General features: G+C 33.3%; 1 pseudogene; it reads left to right on the top strand.

Moving 5' to 3' along the window:
• The window catches only part of LOC124079646 (small ribosomal subunit protein uS13-like), a 49000-nt pseudogene extending 33020 nt beyond the window's left edge, over positions 1 to 15980 (top strand).
• Positions 15981 to 25356: the final 9376 nt, after the last annotated feature.

The following is a 25356-nucleotide window of genomic DNA, read 5'->3' as shown; positions in this document are numbered from 1 at the left end:
TAAGACCACATTTCAACCACTTCCCTAATCAACTTTCACAATTGGGGCTGCTATACACCAGCCTCAACAGCCCTGGGGCTAGGTATCAGACAAATAGGAGCAGACATCTTTCCTTATAGCACTTGAAATTAGTCAAATTAGCCAGTCTGTGGGTAGCCTGCACAATATAGCCAACAAACTCGTAATATACGTGATGTTCCCTATAGTTCCAGCTATTAGTTAACTTGTCCCTTGCTATAACCATCTGCATAGCCCTGCCTAGCAGCCTTGTCTCATTTGAATCGGTAAGTAACAAAGTGTTCTGCCTTTCAGAGCTATTTGAATGTCCTTGTGTTGGGTCCCATCATCAAAAGAACCTTTACATCTAATAAAACTCTAACCAAGAATCAAACCAAAAATTAATGATACAGTGGTAAAGATGTGAATTCTGGTGAAGATGACACAGAAAGATGACATTATGATATGTATTCTTCATAATTCAAACACAAAGAATAATAGACAACATAAATTAAAGATAAAAATGACAGGTTCAAAATAAAGATAAATATCTTCATGGACCAAAGACAAAATAGACACTAAGCATTTGATGGTCTACATCTCTGGAAGCAAGTTCTAATAACTTTGCATTCTTAAATAGGAAAACTGATAAAAATATATTTTGGATATATATATATATATGCATATAAAAATGGATGGATGAAAATCTAACATAAACAATAAGAACAACTATATTTTCTAATGAATATGGTCACAAGAATCTTTAGTAATATACTAGTAAGTAAAAATTTAGAAAAACAATTTCTAATAAACAAATATTATTTATCTCAGGAGTGGCCAAGAGGGAGATGAATATAGCTCAAAATCATTATTCATCTGGTAAATGAAAATTAACACCACAATGATATACTACTATACCCACAAAACTGGTTAAATTAAGAATGACAACACCAGATGTTGGTAAGGATGTGAAATAACTAGAATACTACTCTCTTATACTGGTGTGTGTGTGTGTGTGTGTGTGTGTGTGTGTGTGAAGTAACACAAGTACCTTAGAAAAAAGGTCAGGCAATTTCATATAAAACTAAAGTATACCTGCATTAAAACTAGCAGTACATTTGTAGATATTTACCCAAAATACATGCAAACACGTTTGCAGAAAACATACAAGAATATTCTTAGAGTTTTAATTCATAGTAACTAAACTGGAAACACAGCTCAGGTATTTACCAATAGAAAAACATAAAAACAAGGTGTAATATATTCATATAATGAAATACCCATTAGCATTAAAATGTAGTAAGCATCTTGCATACAGATTAGTATGTATAAATGTTATAATCATATTGATTGAAAGCAGCCTTTCCCAAAAGAGGAATAGCATATAATTTCATTCATTGGAATTTCTAAAAGAATCAAAAGAAAAGAAAACTAATTTATGTTGGTAAAAAGAGTGATGATTACCTCTAAGAGGAAGGGTAAGGCTGGGGACTGACAAGAAAGGGACATGAGAATACATTTCTAGGGTGACGGTAGTACATTTCTACATTGTGACAGGATTTGAGTTATTTTGTCAAAACTTACCAAACTATGTGTTTGCAATTTGCGATTATCATTGTAAGTGTCACTTCAAATTTTAGAAAAAAATAAAAGTACTTTTATTGACCTCTAGCTTATGATTTGCATGCTGAAATGCTAGGGACTGAAGTGAACTGACATGTGCCATTTACTTTAAAATGCCTACCAAAAACTAAGATGGCATGATGAATGTGCAGTGATATGGGTGGGAAAATAGATATGTGATAAAACAAGTGTAGTAAAATGTTAATTATAGAATAATGGTGTTGGGTATATGAGTATTCATTGTAAAATTTTCTGTATGCTTGAAATATTTTACAATATAATATTGGGTATAAAGCTTTTAGTTCAAGTTTTTGAGAAAAATTAAATATAGAAATAGATATGTGTATATATGCATATATATGTATGTGTGTGTGAATATATCACAAACGCCACATATCATAATGTATACACACACATATATACATATATATAATATATGTATGTATATATCACGAACACCAGCAATTGGCAACATTTCCCTTTGTCTCTGTCACTAGATCTATTACCACATACCTTTGGAGGCAGGAACACTGAATCATCAATATAATGGATGATTCTAGAAGAGGTTGTGAGAGGGCAATTAAGAATACTCTAGAAGGAAAGAGGAAAAGAAGAAATAAGAAATCTTACTCCTTGTCAAATGGAAAACATGAAAAAATTACATGTTAATAAAGAAAATCATCAACATAAAATCCATGAGGGAGACTGCAAAGCCCTAATGAAAGTCAGGTTCTAGATGGGGTTAATTGCATCTGAGAAACAGAAAGTATAAATTAAACACTAAATTCTTTTGTTTAAAAAATTTATTTGTTCTAATTAGTTTTACATGAGAGTAGAATTCATTTTGACACATCATACATAAATGGAGTATAATTTCTTATTCTTCTGGTTGTACATGATGTAGAGTTACACAAGTCATGCAATCATGTATGCACATAGGGTAATAGTGTCAGATTTGTTCTATTATCATTCGTACCCCAATACCCCCTCCCCTCTCTTCACTACACTCTGTCTAATCCAAAGTACCTCTATTCCGCCCTTATTGTGAATTAGCATCTGCATATTAGAGAAAATATTTGGCCTTTGGTTCTTTGGGATTGGCTTATTTTACTTAGCATAATATTCTCCAGTTCCATCCATTTACTGGCAAATGCAATAATTTCATTCTTCTTTAAGCCTGAATAATATTTCATTGTGTATTTATACCACAGTTTATTTATCCATTCATCTGTTGAAGATCACCTAGGTTGGTTCTAATTGTGAATTGAGCTGCTATAAACATTGATGTGACTGTGTATTATATGCCGATTTTAAGTCCTCTGGGTATAAACCTAGGCATGGGATAAATGGATCAAATGGTGGTTCCATTTCAAGTTTTCTGAGGAATCTCCATACTGCTTTCCATAGTGGTTGCACCAATTTGCAGTCCCACCAATAATGTATGAGTGTACCTTTTCCCACACATCTTCGCTAATATTTATTGTTGTTTGTATTCTTGAAAATTTCTATTCTGACTGGAGTGAGATGGAATCTCAGTGTAGTTTTGATTTGCATTTCTCTAATTGCTAGAGATGTTGAACATTTTTTCATACATTTGTTGATTGATTATATTTCTTCTTCTGTGAAGTGTCCAGTTCCTTAGTTCATTTATTGATTGGGTTATTTTTTTTTTTTTGGTGTTAAATTTTTTTGAGTTCTTTTATATCCTGGAGATTAATGCTCTATCTGAGGTGCATAAACACTAAATTTTTATTTTACAGTGTGATGTGTCCCTAATGGGGCCTAGGATTGGTACATGCTGTTAGGTGTAAAAAGAAAAGTCCCAGAGAAACAAATATATTCGATTCTAAATAATTATGACTTGGCCTTTGAATGTTCTGAGACTATTCAACTCCTAATGTGTTTTTTAATGCATTTAATTCATTCAACAAATATTAATGAACCAGTTAAGATGTTCCATGTACTATCGTTGATGCAATGGGAAGCAGTGATATAAAAAAGAGGATATATGCTGAAGACTCATCTTTACTTTTGAGGCATGCTGGTAGACAAAAACTTGAGGGGATAATGAAGGTGAGACTTCAAATAAAATACTCATTGGGTCTTCAGAATCAGCTAATTGAGTTAGTAAGAATACTGTATGTTATACATATCAAATTTTTTTAAAAAATATTTCTTCTCTATATGACACTAATAAGATATCGGGGTTAACTGTTGTCATTGAATATGAAACATATATACATTGTCAGACCATAAATTAGTGATTTCTTATGAGGCCAAGAAGAATTGTTAAAAATTAGGGATATGTTTTCTTAAGTAGCTAGAAATTATGGAGTTGACAAAAATCAGAAATTTTATTAATCAAACTGAATATTATTGTGCTGTATTTTTGGTTAAAATTCTAGTGTGTGTGTGTTTTTAAAGAAAAATTTAATGTGAACCAAAACCAAAATGCGATATCATGTCCACCCAATTAGAATAGCTACTGTGTTTGTGTATGTATGTATGTGGATATATATATATATATATATATATATATATTACATATATATGTATAAAACTGAATATGTATAATAAAGTGTACATATGTGTAATATAGTGAGTAAACATTTGGAATTTCTTTAAAATTTCCATCTTCTAAAATCACAGAGATTGAAAAATGGCAATTGTTGATACAAGGACTAGGTGCAATATATTAGTTTCTCTGACTTTCCCCAGTGTTTAGCAAATTTCCCTCACCATAAGATTGGTCCAAGATGTTTCTTAAAAACACAAGCTCTGAGGTCCTATCCTGGAAATCCTCAAAGATTTTTCTTCAGCAAGTTCTAGGTAGGCCACTTAATATATTTTTAACAAGTTCCCTGGTTGATTCTTATGAAAACCAAGTTTGAGAAACATTGTTCTATACTAATGTGTTTCACTCTAGGAATGGTACATGTAAGCATCTTTTTACTGCCACCAGTGGGATCTACTTTTGGGACATCATTTGTGCAGAGTCTATAAAATATCCAACTACAAATAAATAGCTAGTATAGTTATCTACCTGTCCAGGTTTGCTCAACCTAATAGAGTTGGGTTGGGTTGCAGTAATACACAACTCTTCATATTGTAAACAATGGTAAAGCCAAAAATAAAACAAAATAGGAAATACATAAGACCAACATCAGGGGTTATTATTTAATTGGTATGTAGTAGGGTCTCAGTATGTTTGATTTTTTAAGGTTCTAGGAGAAAACCAGATTTAAGAATCACTAAATTTAAGTTAAAGAGTATTGAGTTGCAATTTTAGCTAATATTTTGCTTCTTAAAGAATATGGGTTTGGGGGCTGGGGTTGGGCTCAGTGGTAGATTGCTTGCCTATCATGCTTGAGGCACTGAGTTCAATCCTCAGCATCACATAAATGTAAATAAAGATGTTGTGTCCTCTTAAAAGAAAAAAAAAAAGAGTATTAGTTTTGCAGCAATCTCACTGTCCCATAAGTTGTAACAGAGTATAGCTCAAATTCCAATCCCATTCTTCCCCCAAAGATTTATTTATTTTTAATTTAGTAAATTTTAATTTAAGTGATAATTAAAAACTGAAAAGTTTTATATATATTACTTGGTTACTATGTAATGTTCAATAAATGTATAAATTAGTTAATGTTTAAGTAAATTTAAATGAGTTAGTAAGAATACTTAATGTTATATATATCAAATTTTTAAAAAATTATTTCTTCTCTATATGACACTAATAAGATATTGGTGTCTCCTTAAACACTGATCATTGTGGGGAAAACTTTCACCTTCCTTTCTTCTTTGTGAAATGTACTATGCATTATTATTATTATCTGTAGTCACCCTACTGTGCAACTGTGCCCCAGAACTTTAAGCTCCTATTTAACTGTAACTGAACACCCATTGATCGACTTTTCCTCATCCCCCCACTCTCCCCAGCCTCAGGTAGCCACAATTATTCAACTATCCACTTCTATGATATCAGCCCTTTTAGATTCAATGTATATGTAAATATTTTATTGTACATACATATGTGTACTTTATTATACATATATTAATCATAAATATATTTTCTTTTTTCTACATGACAATTATACTTACCAGAATTTACAATACTTTTTACTGCCATCTAATAACCAAACAATATTCAATGCACTCATTCTTCCCAAGATGATTTGATGAGTTTTACAGTTTCTTTTTCATTTTTAATTGTACCAAACAAGAACCACATATCACGTTTGTCTCTTTAGTCCTTTAAGTCTCTTTTATTCTATAAAGCTCTCCATTCCTTTTATCATTGATTATTCTGGAGAAACTAAGTCATTTGTCTTATTTTTATATGTATATTATATATATTTTTTCTGTGCTTTCTAGTAGCATCATTTAACTTGTTCCTTTATGCTATGTATTTCCTGTAAACTCTAAGTTAATCTAGAGGATGATTTGACTTAGGTTTCATTTTTTTAAAGCAAGAATACTTCATTCCATCACATCACAAGGCACATAATGTCTGGTGATACCACTTTCAGTGATGAGTTCCTAGTGATTGAGTTCCTAGTAGATTCAGGTGAAATAATTAAGACACTATGTTAAAATATATTCTATTTGAAACATTTAATGCAATATCTTGTACTACATTATAAAAAATGAGTCAAATAACAGGGAAGAATGCAATTTCTTTCAGTATCAGTGATTTATCATTGCTATGGTTTGTATAAATGTCTCCCAAAGTCACATGTATTAAAGGTTTGGTCCCTAGCTAGTGGTGTTATTGAGAGGTTGTAGAACCTTCCAAGGTGTGGTCTAGTTGGAAGTCTTCTGGTTGTACAAGAGAGTGCCCTTGAAAGGTATTTTGAGACCCTGCACCCCCTTTACTTCCTGACTAACATGAAGTGAGCAACTTCCTCTGTCACACATACACACCATGATGTACTAATCTTACTGCAGGCCTAAAAGGAATGGGGCTAACCAATCATGGACTAAAACCTCCAAAACTTTGAGCCAATATATGCTTTAATAAAGAAGAATTCTTTGTAGACACTTAGAAAGTTCAATGTCTACAATCATGAGACATAGATGATCAGTGCTTGACTCTTGCTTGAAAAAACTTAAAGCATTTTTAATCACTGGATTAAGGTGGCTGCATTGAAATCAGCCTACAACCTTTTGGAGCATAAAATGTTCCAATGTGTGTTGTGGAGTACATATGAGATAGAGCATGAGTTTGTGTGAGTCCTGTTCATGGGTGAAATTATATTATCCCACTTAATTAAATGTGCAAAGTGAGACCAATATAAAATTGCATTATGTTCATATCCTGAATTGTTCATTCTATGTACTGGTGACATATGAAGACACAGACTGGATAGAAAAACAACTACTGAAGATGACTTGCAGATTAGTATGTGCAGAGACATAGAGAGATTCTTCTCTGCAAATTGACTGTAATGGGGTCAAAGTTATGGGATGCTTGCTGGAGAAAAATACAAAGAACAATTTTTTTTAATGCAGTAAAGTTGAATAAAATCAAAATATCCAGAGACTATTCAACAGGGCCATCTAGAAGGAAGCCAAAACCAACAAGTAACTGGAAAAAACATAGATACATAGAACTTTGAAAGAAGTTGAAGAGAGAGAAATCTGCTTGCATCAAGGGAAATGCAGAAGTGACCCATAATGATTAGAATTTCCAAAATATCTAGGAAAGTTACCCAGGGAAAAAGAAGAATTTCAAAAGGAAGCAACTTGACAATATTTTTTTGCATACATTCAGAGTAGAAATATTAGCAGCCATCATTCTAAAAAGACTGTACATTGGAAACACATGATCCACACCCTAGAATAATAAGAATTCTGGAGGCAAGCCAAGCATAAGCCAAGCATAAGTACTGTATTAAAGACCTCTAAGTGATCCCCAAACTCCACTATCATAACTGATACAATCACTTCAGGGGAAAATCATGTTTCAATAAAGTTAACAACATGGTATAGTGATTTTAGAGATTGGGGTAGAAAGGATAAAAGAAGGCTGCAATGGGAATTGTTTTAGAGCTCATAATGGGTATAACAGCATCTTGATAGTGGCAGTTTTAAAGTTGGGTTTGAGGATATCATAATCCTAGGTTTTAATCCAGGCTCTATTGCATTTTAGTTTTGTAATCTTGAGTAAGTTGTCTATCTTCTTTTAGTTTCAATTCCCTCACTTATAAAAATGGTCTTATTAGTAGTACCATTTTGTTCATTTTTTTTGTTTATCATTTTTATTTTCTCATTTAAGTATCAATATCATAAAAACAGCATTATTGTCTGTCTTATTCAAATATTGGATTTCTAGCGTCTAGAACTGTGCCTGGGCATATACTATATGCTTACTATGTATTTTTCAATGAATGATGAATTAGGCACTTTTTTTTCTGAGCACTTTATATCCAGCATTTATTTTAATCCTTAAAACCATCTCAGAATGTGAGTATAATGATTATTTCTAATTTTCAGATGAAAATGAAGTAGAGGTCAGTGAGTAGATAGTAGAGATATAATTGTGCATACATAGCACCTAGCTAACTTAGAAGATCCTCACTAGGTGTTTACTGATAATGCAATACAGATAAAAGGAAAAGGGGAATCAACTACCTTCAAGATGATAAGAAGAAATCAGATATTAGCTTTTGTCTGTGAAACCATATACATGGAAAACTGGACTTTGGGTAATTAAAAGCAAGATGATGCTTAGAAGTACGCAACCTTCTCATACATTGCTGGTGGGACTGCAAATTGGTGCAATCATTATGGAAAACAGTATGGAGATTCCTCAGAAAACTTGGAATGGAACCACCATTTGAATCAGTTATCCCACTCCTTGGTTTATACCCAAAGAACTTAAAATCTGCATACTATAGTGATGCAGCACATCAATATTTATAGCAGCTCAATTCACAATTGCTAAGATATGGAAACAACCTCCATGACCCTCAACAAATGAATGGATAAAGAAACTGTGGTATATATACACAATGGAATATTACTCAGCCTTAAAGAAGAATGAAATTATGGCTTTTGCCAGTGAATGGATTAAACTGGAGACTGTCATGCTAAGTGAAATAAGCCAATCCCCCAAAATCAAAGGCCTAATGAATGTTCTCTCTGATATATGGATGCTGACTCACAATAGGTGGGGGGTGGGGGTGGGGGAGAAGGAGTGGAGTTTCACTGGATTGAACAGGAGAGTCTGGGGAAGGGAGGGAGGATGGGAGTGGGAAAGACAGTAGAATGAATTGGACATAACTTTCCTATGTTCATATATGAATACACAAGCAGTGTAACTCGACATCATGCACAACCACAAGAATGGGAAGTTATACTTAAATTTATGTATATCAAAATATATTCTACAGTTATGTATAACTAAAAAGAACAAACAAATTTTTTTTTTAAATGAAGTATGCAACCTTTGTTAACATTCTAGTTATGGCATGAATAAAAGGGGAAAGGACTTGCATGCTTTATATGCCAAATGAGATTATTGTTCACTTTAAATTGGGCCTTTTCAAACTCAACCTCTTGTATCCCTCTCTAAAAAACCACTAGGTTACTGTCAAAATTTATCTTTGTTATTACATGGAAGGAAGCATTAGAGGAAGTAATAATGTCTTGAACCAAGTAATACATTATTCTTGGGAAAAGCTTATAATAGTCAGTTTTTTTTTTTTTTTCTGTTAAAAGGGTACCAAAAATGCTACATAAAACTATTAGTTCCAATAAAAGATATTATTACTTTTCAGCACTTCGTAACTTTAAAATATGTAGCCATTAGAGTGTAATGATATTTCTATCATTGTATAACTAAAAAGAACAAATAAAAAAAAGATATTCCTGTCCCCAAATCCCTCTTGAATCTCACCATTGTTTTGGGATTGTCAACAATGTAGAGAATTACTCCTTAGACCATTTTTGTGGGCAGAATGTTTAAGTTGCATGTTTGTATTCTTTTTAAGGGGTCAAACTTCATGGTAAATCATCAGTATATTTTATTCTGAATTGCAACGTTTTTTCTTTATACAGATAAGGTGCCCTTAACTTACCAGTTTAGTCAGATGATCTCTTTGTAGTTCATCCATGTAATCACAGCATAACAGATGACCATTAGAGGATCAGAGTTGAAATGTATGGAAATGCACAAGCAATCTGCAGACAGGATTAAAACCAAATTGCCTGCCAACTTGGTTCCAAAAGGGAGAGCTGTGCTTTATGCACTGTCCAGTAAACTGCATGCCCTATTTAGCAAAGGAAATATGTAAAACTAAATTAAAAATCATATGTCTACTCACCCAATCACTTGGATTCTGTAAGATTTTTATTTCTTGCAATATGATAATGCTGATGAAATGAATAATTAAAGCTACCAGAGCCTCATAATATGTATTTAAACATTTAATTCTCTAAATGTAAATACACTTTTTCTAATGTGAAATTTGTTGTTAGCCTGTAAATAATATACCATAGTTCTACCAAAGGATCCTTACACATGCACATCATTTTCTAAAGCAGCATGTAAATATGCAACCCCTACAAATAAAGTTTCTTGAAACCATTTCATTTATCAAAAAAAAACAGTTACAAATCCAGTGATTGAAGAGAAATAAAGTAGATTCAATTATTGTTACTAATTTTTCATTCCTTTCCTCTATCTGAATTCTGCTCATATTCCTTTTGCCATGAAATTGGTAGTGTCTATTAATAGAATATGTGGCTTTTCCTTCTTTGGCCCATTGACTTGGAGCTTTACTATGTGAGTAGCTTGAGATAATGACTACTTAGTAGGATGTTGTAAGTGGAGGCTTCAATTGTGTTGGGGTGTTTTGTATTGGCCTCTTGTACTTCTGTGCATTTACCACAAAAGTAACTGCTCCTCTCAATATGACGGACATGTGAGGAGACCTAGATCCAATCCACAGTCTGAAACAAAGCTACCATGATTGACCTACAAATATTTCAGGGAAAAAAAATGACTGTTTACTGTTGTAAGCCATTGAGATTTAGCAATTGTTTTGCAGCATCATGGAAGCAAATACCTAAATGATTAAAGGAAAAATGAGGAAACTGAAGTGCAGAAGAAAAGGGCCTTTCTCAAGGTTACATAACATGTCACAAGACACTCAAAGTTAAAACCTATCTGTTCTCATTTAAAAAGATATTTTAAGTAATGAACCAGCAAGTGACTGGTTTATAGTAAGTAATAAATGTTTTGGATTACATATAAACTTAGTTGTTAACATCCTAGGATATTGTGTGAGTTAAAAGCCTTTTATTGGCCTGTTATACTTATTACATTGTGGATGTAAATACATTATAGTTGATCAAATCCTCCTCTGTAGAACTCATAATCTAAGTCACATGTCATCAATTTAGAAGTAGATTTAATAAAATTTTATATTCTCAAATATCTATGTATTGTTAACAGAGAGTGCAAAAAGACTCTTAAGAAGCATTTTGCGTTCCTGTTTCATTACTGAACATACTTTAATATTATAAAACAACTGTGTAGCATGGATAACAAACAAAGAAATATGCCATAAAATAAGTGTAAAGAATTTATCACTTCTCAGCATTTTCAGAGTTTAGCTGTTCCTCGAATCAATAGCAGAAGTAGTTTTACCACAGTTCTTTAGCAACTACAGGAAATTTTACTTTACTTACTGCCATTTAAACATTATTAATAGAAAATGTCATGAAAAGTTTGTTTTACACGGTAAACTGATGTAATAAACCTCAGAATGAAGTACTTTCACAGGGAATGTTTTTTAAGGATTTAGAAAAGGTTTCTAAGGGAATCTTCTGCTGAGATTCAGGTCCATAATTGGTACAGTATTTAACTTGTATTCTATGGTACAAATGTCTTCCTTAAACATAAACTTATTGAACCACATTGTTACATAAAATATTTAGAGATGATTAATTAGCATTATTTTAATCTATCTTAAAATCATAAATAATCCAAAATAGACAAGGTCTGTAGGAATAAGTGAATTGATGTCATTAATGAACCAATAAAAACATAAAGGTAACTTAAGTCTTAATACCATTGTTATTGTCTACATTCTAGTTGTGTTTCCAAGACCAAAGTTTTTCAGACAGTAAATGGGACAGAAAGGAAAATGTAATGATGTTTCTTATACTAAGGGAATGGCAGAAGAATGTTTACCATCTAGTACTCTTATGCCTTTAATAAAATCATGTGTTTCAGATGTATACATACTCAGTGAAATATTTATTTCCTATGATATTATTTAAACATTTTAATGTCTCTGTTTTTCATATTATTTTTCTTTATGAAATGAATCTAGCACAAGGTAATAGCATCTATTTTAATCTAGGGTAACTCTCAAATTAGTAACTTTAATAGTAATTAATTAAATTAATGTTAATAAAACACTGATAAAAATTTTTAGCTATAATTTACAGGTATATATGTTCATACATATATAGATAGTAGATTTGATCAATGTCATAGTCAGCTATTTTCCTTGACAATAATATGTAGCATCATTGTAGAAAAATAATATTTCCCTTTTTCTCCTGAGTAGAATCAAAGTCATATACATATGTTATTTGTTTTTCTCTAAATATTAGGATTTTAAAAATAATAGAAAGGAAGTAGACCTAAGGATAATGCTAACCACTGGAAATTGGAAAGATCAAAAATAATCTACTGTTTAGAATAGATCAAATGTTTGAAAACATTTAGAAAAGTCATGGAGCTCTTCAGAGATCTTAAGTCTTCTTTAATGTTTGCACTAAGCTTAAGCTAGCTTAATAAACATGGAACCTGCAAAATTATCAAAATGTTCCCTTTTTCTTTATAATAATTTGCAGATGATTCAAGTTATTCAAAGAAAGATAAGTTACCCCAATTTAAAGAAAAATATTTAAAAAATCCATATTTGGCAAGGAAAAAAGGATATAGCTGAAATGCGTTGATACACTTTCTTCTGGAAACTAGACAAATAGATAGAGGTTGGCACATGCTCTACCACTGAACTCAGGGGCTTTTGCAAGCTAAGCATATGCTCTACCACTGAAATATACCCCTATCCCAAATCCTGTATTATTTATAATGAAATTCTCTTGATCACTGTATTATTCTTTTCCTGTCTAACTTTATTCTAGACAAATGCTATATAAACTTCTATGATTGTCCATCAAGAACTTCAAAAACATCTGAACATGCACTCCAATAAATGTATGCATTATGGCATCAACGTGTCCATGAATACTTACTGATGCATATTTTCGTTGTCAATATTTCACTGATATATACACATAATGATCTGTATATTATATTTTTCAAGGCTCATTTTAGAATAAACTATGAAAATATAGTAAAATTTTAACATAACATTTCTTCTATTTAGTGATTCAACTTGGGTTATCCTGAGGTGTAAGGACTCTACTTTATTGACCATTCTTCTAATTATGATTTCCCTAAGAACTGATAATTTTCTTTAAAAAATTTGTAGCATCAGTACTTGTGTTTGCTATATAGCAAATATATATCCCTCATTAAATATTATCCATGAAAATTATGGGTTGATTTCACATGGCAACAGTAGATGTTTCTCATTTTTAGTTTTGACTGTTATAGAAACAGATGGTAACTACTATATACAATATTCTCATTGCATAAAGAAGCAAACTCAAGCCCAGACAGGTCAAGCAATTTAGCCAATAGCACACACTCAGTGATTGGAAACTAACACATATGCTTCCATTTTCAAGTCTCTCCATTCCAGTAGGATGCTCTCGCCATGATTTCTTTTTAATTGTAGAGGCATGCAAGGAGAAGAGGCATTTTCTAGTACCATTCCTCCCGCACTTCCAACCTACATGAAATAGCTTGATATTTCAGAAATAGATCAAGTGCACTAGGAATAATCCCTCAAGTTAACTAGATTTTCTCTTTTAGCTGATTATCCTGGTTCCATGAAGCTGCCAATCTGATCTGAAAGCTGTTGCAACAACTGACACTCTCAAAGCCTAACTGAGAATGTAGTAGTCTCTGAATAATTATTGTCCAATAGAATTTTCTGGGGTGATATAAATGATTAGTATCAGCAATATCCAATATATGCTCTGTATATTAGATGTGACTAAAAGGACTGAGTAATTGAATTTTAAATTTTATTTGATTTTAAGTAGTTTGACTCTAATAGACACATGTGGCTAGTGCCTTCTATATTGGACAGTGTAGTTTTTGACCCAGAAAATGAAATTTCACATTTTAATATAGAAAAAGTATTTTCATAGAAAACATATCTTTTCAATCTAGCATCCACAAAAAAATCATATTTTTGAGGCACCTTAAACAGCATCCAGGCAAAGATGTGTGTGCCCATTTTGAATTAGGCAAGATAGAAAGAGTACAGAGTATATCATATACAAAGTGGAATGACCAAATGGGATTTTCTTTTACATTTTAAAAAACATTTTTGAACAATGCTTCCCAAACTCTAATGTTCATATGTACCACCTATGAGTAGGGTCTTTTTAAAAATACAGAATCTAGGGGCTGGGGTTGTGGCTCAGCAGTACAGCTTTTGCCTAGCAAGTGCGAGACCCTAGGTTTGATCCTCAGCAATACATAAAAATAAATAAATAAAATAAAGGCATTGTGACCAACTACAACTAACAATTAAATATTAAAAAAAATACAGGGGCTGGGGTTGTGGCTCAGTGGTAGAGTGCTCACCTAGCACACATAAGGCACTGGGTTCGATACTCAGCACCATATAAATATAAAATGAAGATATTGTGTCCACCTAAAACTAAAAAATAAATATTTAAAAAAATACAGATTCTAATTGTGTGTTTCATGTGGGGTCTGAGATTCTACATTTCAAATGATTTCTGGAAATAATGATGTTGCTGTTCTGTAGACCACACTTTAAGGAACAAGAACTTAAATAAAAGGGAGAAAATAATAGTTTGTTAACAAATAAAGGGACTTCAAAATAATCATAAACCTTATAAAACCATATTTAGAAGAGTATCCTTATGGCTTAGATATTAGGGGTCTACCAAAAGCTCATGTGTGAGACAATGCAAGAAAGTTTGGAGGTGAAATGATAGGGTTATGAGAGGCTTAACCTGATCAGTGCATCAATCCCCTGATAAGGACTAACTGGGTGGTAATTGTAGGCAGGTAGGGTGTGGCTGACGGAGGTGGGGCATTTGGGGGCTGCCTTTGGGGTATATATTTTGTCCCTGAATCTCTTTGCTTCTTGGTGTCCATTTTCTGAGCTGCTTGCTTTCCTTCACCATACTCTTCTGCCTTCATATTCTGCCACATCTTGGGCCCAGGGCAAGGGAGCCAGCCATCTCTGGACTGAGACCTCTGAAACCATAAACCCCTAAATAAACTTTTCATCTTCTAAAATTGTTCTTGTTCTTTTGGTCACAGTGGTGTAAAAGGTGATAAAAACAACCCTTTACTGGTCCAAGCTGGAATCTCTCAATGCAACAATAAATGACTGTGAATTCCCCACATTACACAATCAAATTGCCTTCCCTTTAAGGTATGATAGCAGCATAAAAATCCTTTTAGTCATGTATTTTTGTGTCATTGTTGCCCAGAAAAAATATTTTTAAAGAAAGGAAGGGAAAGAAACTTGATTTTTTCCTGGAATGCAATTAAACCAATGTCCACTGAAGGGGAAAATCTGCAAGAAGATTTAAGTGTAGAGAGAACCAGGACTATGTCTTTGGGAAAATTATAAAAGTAGAAACTGTTAATGATTTACAGAGTGAATGAAAGTGGTGAGGTTTCTTGCTTGAAATAAATTGAGTATGGTCACAATGACATTTACCACATTGGTTATTGTTAGAGACACATTGTGGGGAAAATAATCTAAATTTATTATTTTTAGGAGCAATCTGGACAGACACACCAATGGATTTGACTGTTCTTATGAAGAATGTTAGAAAGAAAAACTAAGGAGTAGACTACTAGAAAAAATGGCTAGAGAAGCTTGAACTAGGGCAAACACAGGGGCTGGTGTATATTTAAAAAATATATTGGAAAAATTTCCAGACCAGTTTGTGTTTGCTTTCACTAATATTTATGATTGAGTCCACAAATACTAAGTACAATTTTACTACCTTTTATTCACCCATAGTTGTCTCCAAGCTGGAGTTGAGAGATCTATGTAGTAACATAAGGAGTGAGGACTCTATAAATTTTTAAGAAAAAAGGAAACCATGAACTTAATACATTTTATATATTAGGCAAAGAATTACCTAATTTTATGTTCTAACTCTTACTCCTTTTTCAGGCCCATAGTAGTCGTGGCAAAGCAATGAACAGCTAAATTCTCTGATGGTCATATCTTTTTGTATTTTAAATTAAGAAATGATTAACAAACCAATTGTTTGCCAGTATAATGTCAAAAAATACTCATGGATTGCCTTATTTAGAGTTTATTAAAATAGTGATATATTTCCTGAATAAACTGCCAAAGTGATTGCTTTTCCATTAATCAACAGTCAGAAAGACTACAGTGACAGAGGTCAAAACATGTATAGTTGTGCAGACCTGTTTAAAAAGGGTGTATCACTTCCCTTTTCACTCAACTACTCAGCACACACTTGTATATCTCATTTAGCATACTTGCAGTTGTTTGCAGTTTCTACAGTTCAATATCCTAAGTCAGTTCTCAAAACGAGGTCATCTGTAGAATTGCTAAAAGATGTTATTTAGATAGTAAACCTGCAAGTATGCAGAGAAAGATTTCCTATTTCTGCTATATGTTAGGAGAAAATGAATTATTTTGTAGTTGTAAAAGCTCTGAATTACAGATGCTCAGATATTTGGTGAAAACTTGTAACTTTACTATCTTTCTTTATAAATATATAATTGGTATTTTGCAATTTGATAGGATCAAGTTCAAGTTGTTGACTTGACTTTATTCTTTTTCCTACTAAATATATGGATTTTTATCTTGTCAGATACATGATAAAAAAAAGAAACAAACTCTTGTCTATGTGCAATAAACTATTGTTCTTTGGCAGAAGCAATTTGCATATCTTCATGATAAATCTCTTTCTTCAACTTGTCTCTTTTGCTATAAATCCCATAAAGAGAAAAAAATAACAGAGTATCAGAAATTAATTCACTCCTTCATTAATTATGTAATAATAGAAAATTCTTAATAAATCATACAGTAAATTTTGTAATACAGATTCAATACCACAGCTGAAAAAAAACGATATAAATTAAGTTCAAAGTTTAAAAAAAATCCTACCTTCTTTGTAGGTGTATGCATGAACACATACATAAATGTACAGATATTGAATAGATATACAAAACATAGATGCTATTTACCTATTAATCCATTGCTTTGTCTTGTCTGCTCTTATGGATCTTCAAAACTAGTGTTTAGCCATGTTCTCATCAAGAAATGAGAATGTTTGATTACCTTGGCAACTTTGTGTGTTTGTTTTCTAAAGTAAGGCAAAATTGGAGAGTGGGGCATTGAGTATGTTGAAACACAGGAAAAGCAGAATTGCAAATAAGAAAGATTTTTGTATTTTCAACAAAATTTAAGAGCTGACAAGTAATCATTTTTTTTTATTAATATTTTATTTATTTATTTATTTTTTAGTTTTCAGCGAACACAACATCTTTGTTTGTATGTGATGCTGAGGATCGAACCCGGGCCGCACGCATGCCAGGCGAGCGCGCTACCGCTTGAGCCACATCCCAGCCAAAATTTAAGAGCTGACAAGTAATCATTTTAATACACGTAAAATATTTTATGTCTCAATGAAAAAAGAAGTAAAAATCTTTGAACAAAATAAAATTACCATTCTTTCAATATAAATTCTTTTTAAATACAGAGCACAGTTATGCATGCCAATAATCCCTGCTACTTGGGAGTCTGAGGCAGGAGGATCACATATTTAATGTCAGCCTCAGCAACACAGAAAGACTCTGCCTCAAAATAAAACAAAAAGGGCTGGGATGTAGCTCATTGGCAAAGCACCCCTGGATTCAATCCCCATTATAAATCTATTAATCAATCAATAAAATTTTTCTTTATAATTAAGGATTATAAAATTTTGAGATTGAGTCTTACTAAGTTATCATGGCTGGCCTTAAACTTGTGATCCTCCTGCCTTAGCTCTCAAGTAGTTCGAACTACTAGGCTTTGCCACTGCACCAAAAAAATTAGTAAATGAGACAGGAAAAAGAGAGGCAATGAAGGATGATTATTAAGCAACCTACCACTGTGGATGAATGGAGTTTATTTTTGCTGAAGATACATCTGAGAGGTATACCAATTAAGTGTCAAGAAAGTTTGGATAGTTATATACTGATTGCCTTCAGTCCTTGAGTGAGGGATGTTCTTGGGGGCTATTAATTGTGCATCACTTCTGGCCTGCTGGATAGCTGCACACCAAGCCCTAGAGGCTAAGAAAATAAATATTCAGTAGTTGGAAATTAGAAGTGCACTGGTATGAACAGAGATGGTAAAAGTGAGAGGATACGGGTGGGATATCAACTGTATCTGCTACAACTATCATTTTACAGAATCATTTTAGGGTTTCATTCAACCTATTCAGGTTAAAAAACAAGTCAAACAAATGCTTTTTATTGTACCAATCTCTGAATATCTTAACCTTTCAAAAATAATGTAGAATCAGCATGTTTAATGCAAGTAAATCTATATCCAGCATTGATCTTAGATTTCCTATAGAGCTCCCATTACCAAGAAAATGTCACTAAATCATGGTCTTTGCTTATGAAAAGGGAGAATTTGGATTCTCTATTATATTTTGTTTTAATAGCTTTGCTTCAAATTACTATCCCTTTGTAAATCTACTCTAAAGTACAGCTCTAAGGATCTCAGTTTAGTTTCTAGTCCCCTACTCTCTTTCACACAAAACATTATATCTTCTTTGTCTTAATTTTCCTTCATCTTAAACATGAACTTCCCATGAAATTTCCATTGCCTTTATCCAAATTCTTTCCTCCTTGAATTAATTGATTTGATCATTTCTCTTTTCCTGCAATTGATGGGTGCAATGTTATTTGCTGAGGAATTATTTTAAAACTCCATGGTCTCCACAAATCACAAATTATGAGAATAATGGCAACAAAGGGCCTACATGTCTCAGAAGAGTAAATTAAAAAATGAGTAAATGGGCTGTTCATGGAAATATAAGTGAGAAGGGGCATATAGAGGAGAGTGTGACAGCCCTAACTTTCCAGGCAGTCAATGTAAATGATTCCATCATGAACTGTTCTCTTTCTTTCCTAAAGCTGTAACACAACATTAATTTTCACTATGATACATATATATATATATATATATATATATATATATATATATATATATATATATATTCCATGTTCCATGAGTCATCAAACTTCACCAAAAGAAATATAGATTTGTTTATTTACTTTGCTGTTTCCTCCATCTATGATCTATGTGTATGTTTCTCTTCTTATGACAATGTTGTTTGTTGCATATGTCGTATAAGCCTTATCAGTTACTGTTCTCTAATTCTACATTCTTATCTCCTGAAACATCATTCAGTATAACTTAGAAGGAAAAATGATGGTTCTTGCTCAAACATGCTACATTGTGTGATGTCCCCACTGTCCACACCATAAAACAGATTGCTTCTCCTACTGAGATTCCATAGCTCTCCTCGAGTGTCTTCTTAACTTTTCATACTGACATTAATCATCACTTCCTTAGTAAGGCCTTTCTTGACATTAGCTCATTGAGTACATATTTTTTTTGTGTGTGTGTGTGTGTCCTTTGTGTTGAGTTTCCTACTTATACTGTATGAATTAGTTTACTGAATAGTATTAATTCATTCTAGTTTCAACTAGACTTTGAGGACCCTAAGAACCAAAATTAAGAATGCAGTAAATGGGATTCATTGTTGAATTACCATTTTATTTTATTCTCATCTTGAATCCCTTATGACTTTCTGACACTCTATGTTGTAAAATTCACACAGAAATCACCAATTAAAAATTTTATCCTCCTTAAATAATAATAAAAAGATATATTGAAATTTAATTGAATCTCCTTTCATTCTTTCTCATTTAAATGAATGAAAACCTTGCCACCTTATTTACATATTTTTTAAATTTTATAATGCAAATGATTACTTTCCTCATTTGAAGATGTTTCATGATTAGGTTCACATTTAGAAATAATCCATATAAAAAACGGCCATTTCTTCCTTATAAGTTACTATAGGACAGCAAGTATATCTGTTTAAGTGCTTTGTAATGTCTCTTTTAGTGACTTTAGATAAAAGAAAGAAGAAATGGCATAGCTGAGAAGATGTTTAGTAATGCAACTATCATCATCAACATTGTAGCAACATTTCCTCCTTTTCCAAATATTGTTTTATTATATCATTACTATGACTATTTTGTGACTGAAATAATTGTGATGGATTAGCAGAAACACAAATTAGTGATCAAAATAACAATTTGTTTATTCTGTACTTGTACTTTGTTGTGTACCTGAAGGATGTCACTTAAGTTTTCAGGCTTTGGTTTTAGTTACAAATAAAAGAACTGGTTTCAAAAAATCTAAGAGTTTCATGATAGCTCCAAATCACATGTGATCCTAGTACATAAAGTTCATTGTTTTGTTTTTTATGATACCACTAGATCCATGTGCTAAATATGTGAGTTATATTAAATGAGTGCATTTATGAAATAATGACTTAAGTTTCTTTGATATTAGGAACTATGGTAATGAAGAAACTATGGTAATGAATACAATATTCTCATTGTATATTTAAATGAGAAAGAAAAATACCTAGCTGTTAGATCAAAGAAAAGCATAAACATAGATGGCTTTTAATGGGATTAGACTTATTTTGGGGGATTGGGGGATTGAACTCAGGGGCACTTGACCACTGAGCCACATCCCCAGCCCTATTTTATATTTTATTTGGAGACAGGGTCTCACTGAGTTGCTTAGCACCTCACATTTCTGAGGCTAGCTTTGAGCTAGCAATCATCCTGTCTCTGTCTCCCAAGCCGCTGGGATTACAGGTGTAGGCACCACCGCGTCTGGCCATGGATCTATATTCTTTAAAATAATAGTAATGATGAGACATCCAAAGAGGAGGAGTCAATAAAAGCTGCGAGGAAAAAAAAAAAAGATGCTCCCTATCAAGTACCCATTAATGTGAAAATAAGATGTACAATAAAGAACAATTTTTTTTCTTAAGAAACAAGTACCACATAAGAAGTACATTAAATTGCATGAGTGTAGTAAGATCTATGATTGTGAGTGCCTGTGATAGTTCTTCAATTAAGGATGCAGCAAACATGGAATGCTATGAGAACAATGAGAATTTTAAAGGTAGCCAAAGACACCTCTACACTTACTTCTGTTTCATTCTAACATTAAAAAAAGGGAAAACATTTTTAAATATTGATTTTCTTCCAAAGCTTGCAGTTAGTCATTTCAAACTTAATAAAGTGGAAAGACCAGAGAAATCACACATCAGATCTCAGTAAAATTATATCAAGATTAAAAAGACCTTTGGATAGATTTTTATGGAACATAGAAAGGAATTTGATGACTATCCTAAAGTTGAAGTATCCTGTATTACTTTGTCATTTGATAAAATAAAGACACAATGCAGAAAAACATTACTAAGTTTGTGGAAGATATTTTGCAACTGTTTGTTAGTGGATCAATACATATTCAGTAATATCCGAGAAACTGACAAACAAGTCAGGTTTTATCAATTCTTAAGCAGATTGGAATTTATTTACTTCAGTACATCTCTCCATAATCATAATCCCAAATGTTATTACAAGATTAATTTAAATATACAAACTATTCTTTACCCTGCATATTGTATATGTGATGAGCAATCAAGTAAATTCTTATTTGAAAACACAGCTCTGAGAGTTCTTACTGACTCATTCTGTCATGGTCTCGGCCTATCTAGGCAAATGGGAAGTTATTTTCTACAAGAAATGTCAACGAAATATTTCCTAAGCAAATGCCTTTCGGCTGTGTCAAAGTCAATATGTTCTATTCACATAGTGTCATAAATCTAATTAACTGTACCTCCTGTAAAACATCAAAACCATTTTGAGAAAAAGTGAATTTTAAAGCTATAACAATAAAGCAAAGCAGGGAAATTTCCTCCTATTTGGTACCATAAATTTAGATGAATTGTTTCCTGGTCTCTTTGCTCCTTCCCTGGCCCCACTATATCTAGCCAGAGTAAACTTGTGAAAACAATCAAATTACTCCTCTTCAAAACACAAAACAGTCTCACTTAAAATATTCTTAACACACTGGACCCTATGACCTACTCCAGTCATATATCTGCTTTGCTGTTACTTGAATATACGTAGACCAGTCTCAGACACTTTCATCTTCCTCTGTTCATAAGTTCCTTTGCCAGATCCATCCCAGCTCACCCTTAGCTTCTACAGACTCGGCCGTGGCTCTCAGCATCTTTCAGGCCGCTGTAAAACAGAAACAATACAAACACTATCCTCCAAATTTATACATTTATACATTTTGTTCCCCTTAGCTTTCTTTGTCATTCTAAATTGTATATGTTGTTGCAGAGAAGATCTACCCACAGAGCAAGGCTGCCTGGCAAGCAGGGGTGGTGGTGAGGTGTCTAAAGCCCTCAGTTCCTGTGATATCCCAGGGAGAATTTCCATCAAGTCACACTGAGTATAGACAGGGGTTTATTGGAAAACCGAGGAATAAGGATCAAGTACAGTATAGGCACTGCATGGACTGTCACTGGAGAGAACAGCACGGCTCTTACAGAATGGGTTTTTTTAAGGGTTCTGTGTTTCTTTAATCTTGCCCTAGTTTCACATCCCCCCCCCCCTACCTCAAGTGGTGTATTACCCTTTTCAGCAAATTTCCTTTGTGAGGGTCAAGATGACCTGGTCTCAACGGCTGGGTGTGACATTACATTGAAACAATAATTCCGTTAAGGGGTTATAACTATGGCTGGGAGAGGTTTGCTATATCGGTTCCCATTTTCCACAAGCCTGTCTGCTTTGATAAGTTTTCCCGTGATTACCAATCCTGTGACTTATGGTCTTTCTTTGATGCTAGGTCTGGTTTTCTCTCTATAAGTTACTACCCTTCACCTGCTCATAGCTAAACTACTATCTAACCTATATCACAGACCTGACATTTTATGTACTTTTTAAAACTTATTCTCTCTTCCTCCCACTTAGAATGTAAGCTTCCTTTGGGCAGGGATTTTATCAATTTGGTTACTACTGCTTCCCCAGACCCCAGAATGTGGTGTGGTATAGATCAGACATTTAGTAAATGATTGTTGAAGGAAATAATTGGATTAGACAATGCATAATGATTTTATATATATATAAATTCTGTTGTCCTCTTGTTCTCAACCAAATGATTTGTCCATTGAACCAATTCTAGTGAATTTAATATGGCTAGCCTATGTATCCTAAAAGTTTGTTGTGATTTACAAAGTATACATGTGTATGTCCTTTTCTCTTAAACATAAACTCTGGATTATCATTATGTAGTTTATGCTTTTGAGAAGGCAGCCTAAAGTGTCAGGACTGGAGCTGGTACCAGAGAAGATGGATTTGAAGTCTTTTCTTAGAAGTATGTAACTGGACAAGTCAACTGGCTCTCTGAGTCTTAATTCTCTCATCAACTAAATCAGATCAACAGAAATAATTACTTTCTGGCTTATCATATAATATCCTTGTGAAATTCAAGTAACCTAAAGCATTTAAATATATCCTGTAAACTTTTTTTGTAGGCCAGGTGCTCTGGATGTTTATAGGTCTAAGAGAAAATACAAAACTCAAACAGGGAAACAGGCTTCCCTCTCTTCCCCTTAGAACATTTACTATAGAAAACTTGTCCTGGTAAGTTCTTTCTCTGACTCTTTGAAAATGAAAATATATCTTTTCAAATGCTAAATAAGCCATTGCCAGTTTTTAACTCAAGAATGTTTTTTCAAGGACTATGAGTCATCTCTTTAAAATATAAACATTAAAAATACAGTGCCCCTACTCCCCAGTTTTCATGGGAAGTTTCCAGAGCCTAACTGTGGCTCAACCAAGTTCAAAGTTGGAAACTTAACTCCCTTCCTAAAAATAGGAGAATTTAAACTTCCTTTAGATAAAGAAAGTTAGAAAATGCAAATGGTTATTCCAATTACCAAGTGTATTTAGGATGAATTACATATGTCAGAGGGTATTATCATCTTACTTGAAGACTATATATCATTTATCTTGAGAATAATGGGTTGTATCTGATTGGTTCTATGAAAGGGTGAGCTTCCTTGCTTGCCTTGCATTTACTATAGATTGTCTTTGAGTTACATCACATTCCAGTTGAATACTTATTTAATAATATTTTTTTCTTTCTCTTCTAAATTTGTGGGGAAGTTTTCTGGGTGGCCAGGTGATTTTCAGTTTTAATCATACTTTCCCAACACAGGGAAATGAAAAGTTACAGTAAAAGTACAGCAAGAAACTTCTGCTTCTTGGGAAACAGAGAACTAGAAAGAACATTATTCCACCCTTAAAACAATAAAAAAAGCTGGCTGGACAAACTATAGGTTTCCAAGTTTTCTCATATCTGTAAGTGAGCTTCAGTCATAGGCAACCAAATTGCACAAAATCTAAAAAATAATACAAGTGAAATTATTAAAAAATGGTAAACAGAAATAGTAACTGTCAAGAGATTGTGTGGAGCTGCTAGAAACCATAGACACAGACTGTAAACTCACACTTAGGACCTAAGTTATCCATGGGCCCCACTGCCACCCACCACACATGCACGCATACACACACAGATTGAAAGGAGACCTATGAGGGCAATATACACTGTCAAGAAAATGAAAAGATAAGCCACAGACAGGCAAAATTTGTCCGTTCTGTATCTGGCAAAATACATGGTTCCAGAATGCATACAGAACTTTAAAAACTCATCAGTGACAAAGTACACAATCCAATAACAACATGGGCAAAAGGTCTGAACATAAACTTAATTAAAGAAGGTAAATAAATAGATGAAATATTGCCCAACATCCCTTGTCATTAATGAGATTCAAATTAAAACCACAATGAAATAATATCCACATTTATTAGAATGACTAAAAAAAGTCAGTTGCTAGAAGGATGCAGAATGACTAGAACATACATTATACAATGATACAGTCACTTTGGGAATCAGAAACAGTTTGATAATTTCTTTTTTTTTTTTTTTTAGGCAGATCTGGTGATTTGTTTATTTCTATGAACACTTGATTCTACAATACAGTTCACAGAATAAATAGAGGCACACGGTTATAATTTCCACCATAGTCTGCTGTTGAGGGAGATTCGGTGTGAGGATGGGAGCTGGGGGTATGTCTGGGTCCTGTGGTAACTGGAGGCCTCATGATGAACTGTATAGGGATTCCACCTTCCAAAATCTGACCAAGGCCTGAAGATCAAGGCTCTTGGTGGGAGAGTTACAGCAAGTCAAATGCGAGGAACAGCCAATGCTTTTAGTTCACCACAGTCCCAGGGTGGGTGTGAGTCTACCTACACCCAGGGGTGTAGGTGAGTCTGATCTACCACCTACAGGGAAAGAACTGTGTCGATGCAGGCCTTCCCCAGCACTTAGTCCACTCCCCAGGAAGGCCTTGAGGCTGGATATGTCTGCCCCTTGACCTGGAGTG

Source organism: Marmota monax, unplaced genomic scaffold (genome assembly GCF_021218885.2).
Source record: "Marmota monax isolate L192 unplaced genomic scaffold, Marmota_monax_Labrador192_F-V1.1 WCK01_AAM20220418_F8-fsc00075, whole genome shotgun sequence".
Classification (NCBI taxonomy): Eukaryota; Metazoa; Chordata; class Mammalia; order Rodentia; family Sciuridae; genus Marmota; species Marmota monax.
The sequence above is the reverse complement of the archived record's forward strand: the minus strand, read 5'-3'. Positions and strand labels throughout refer to the sequence as shown.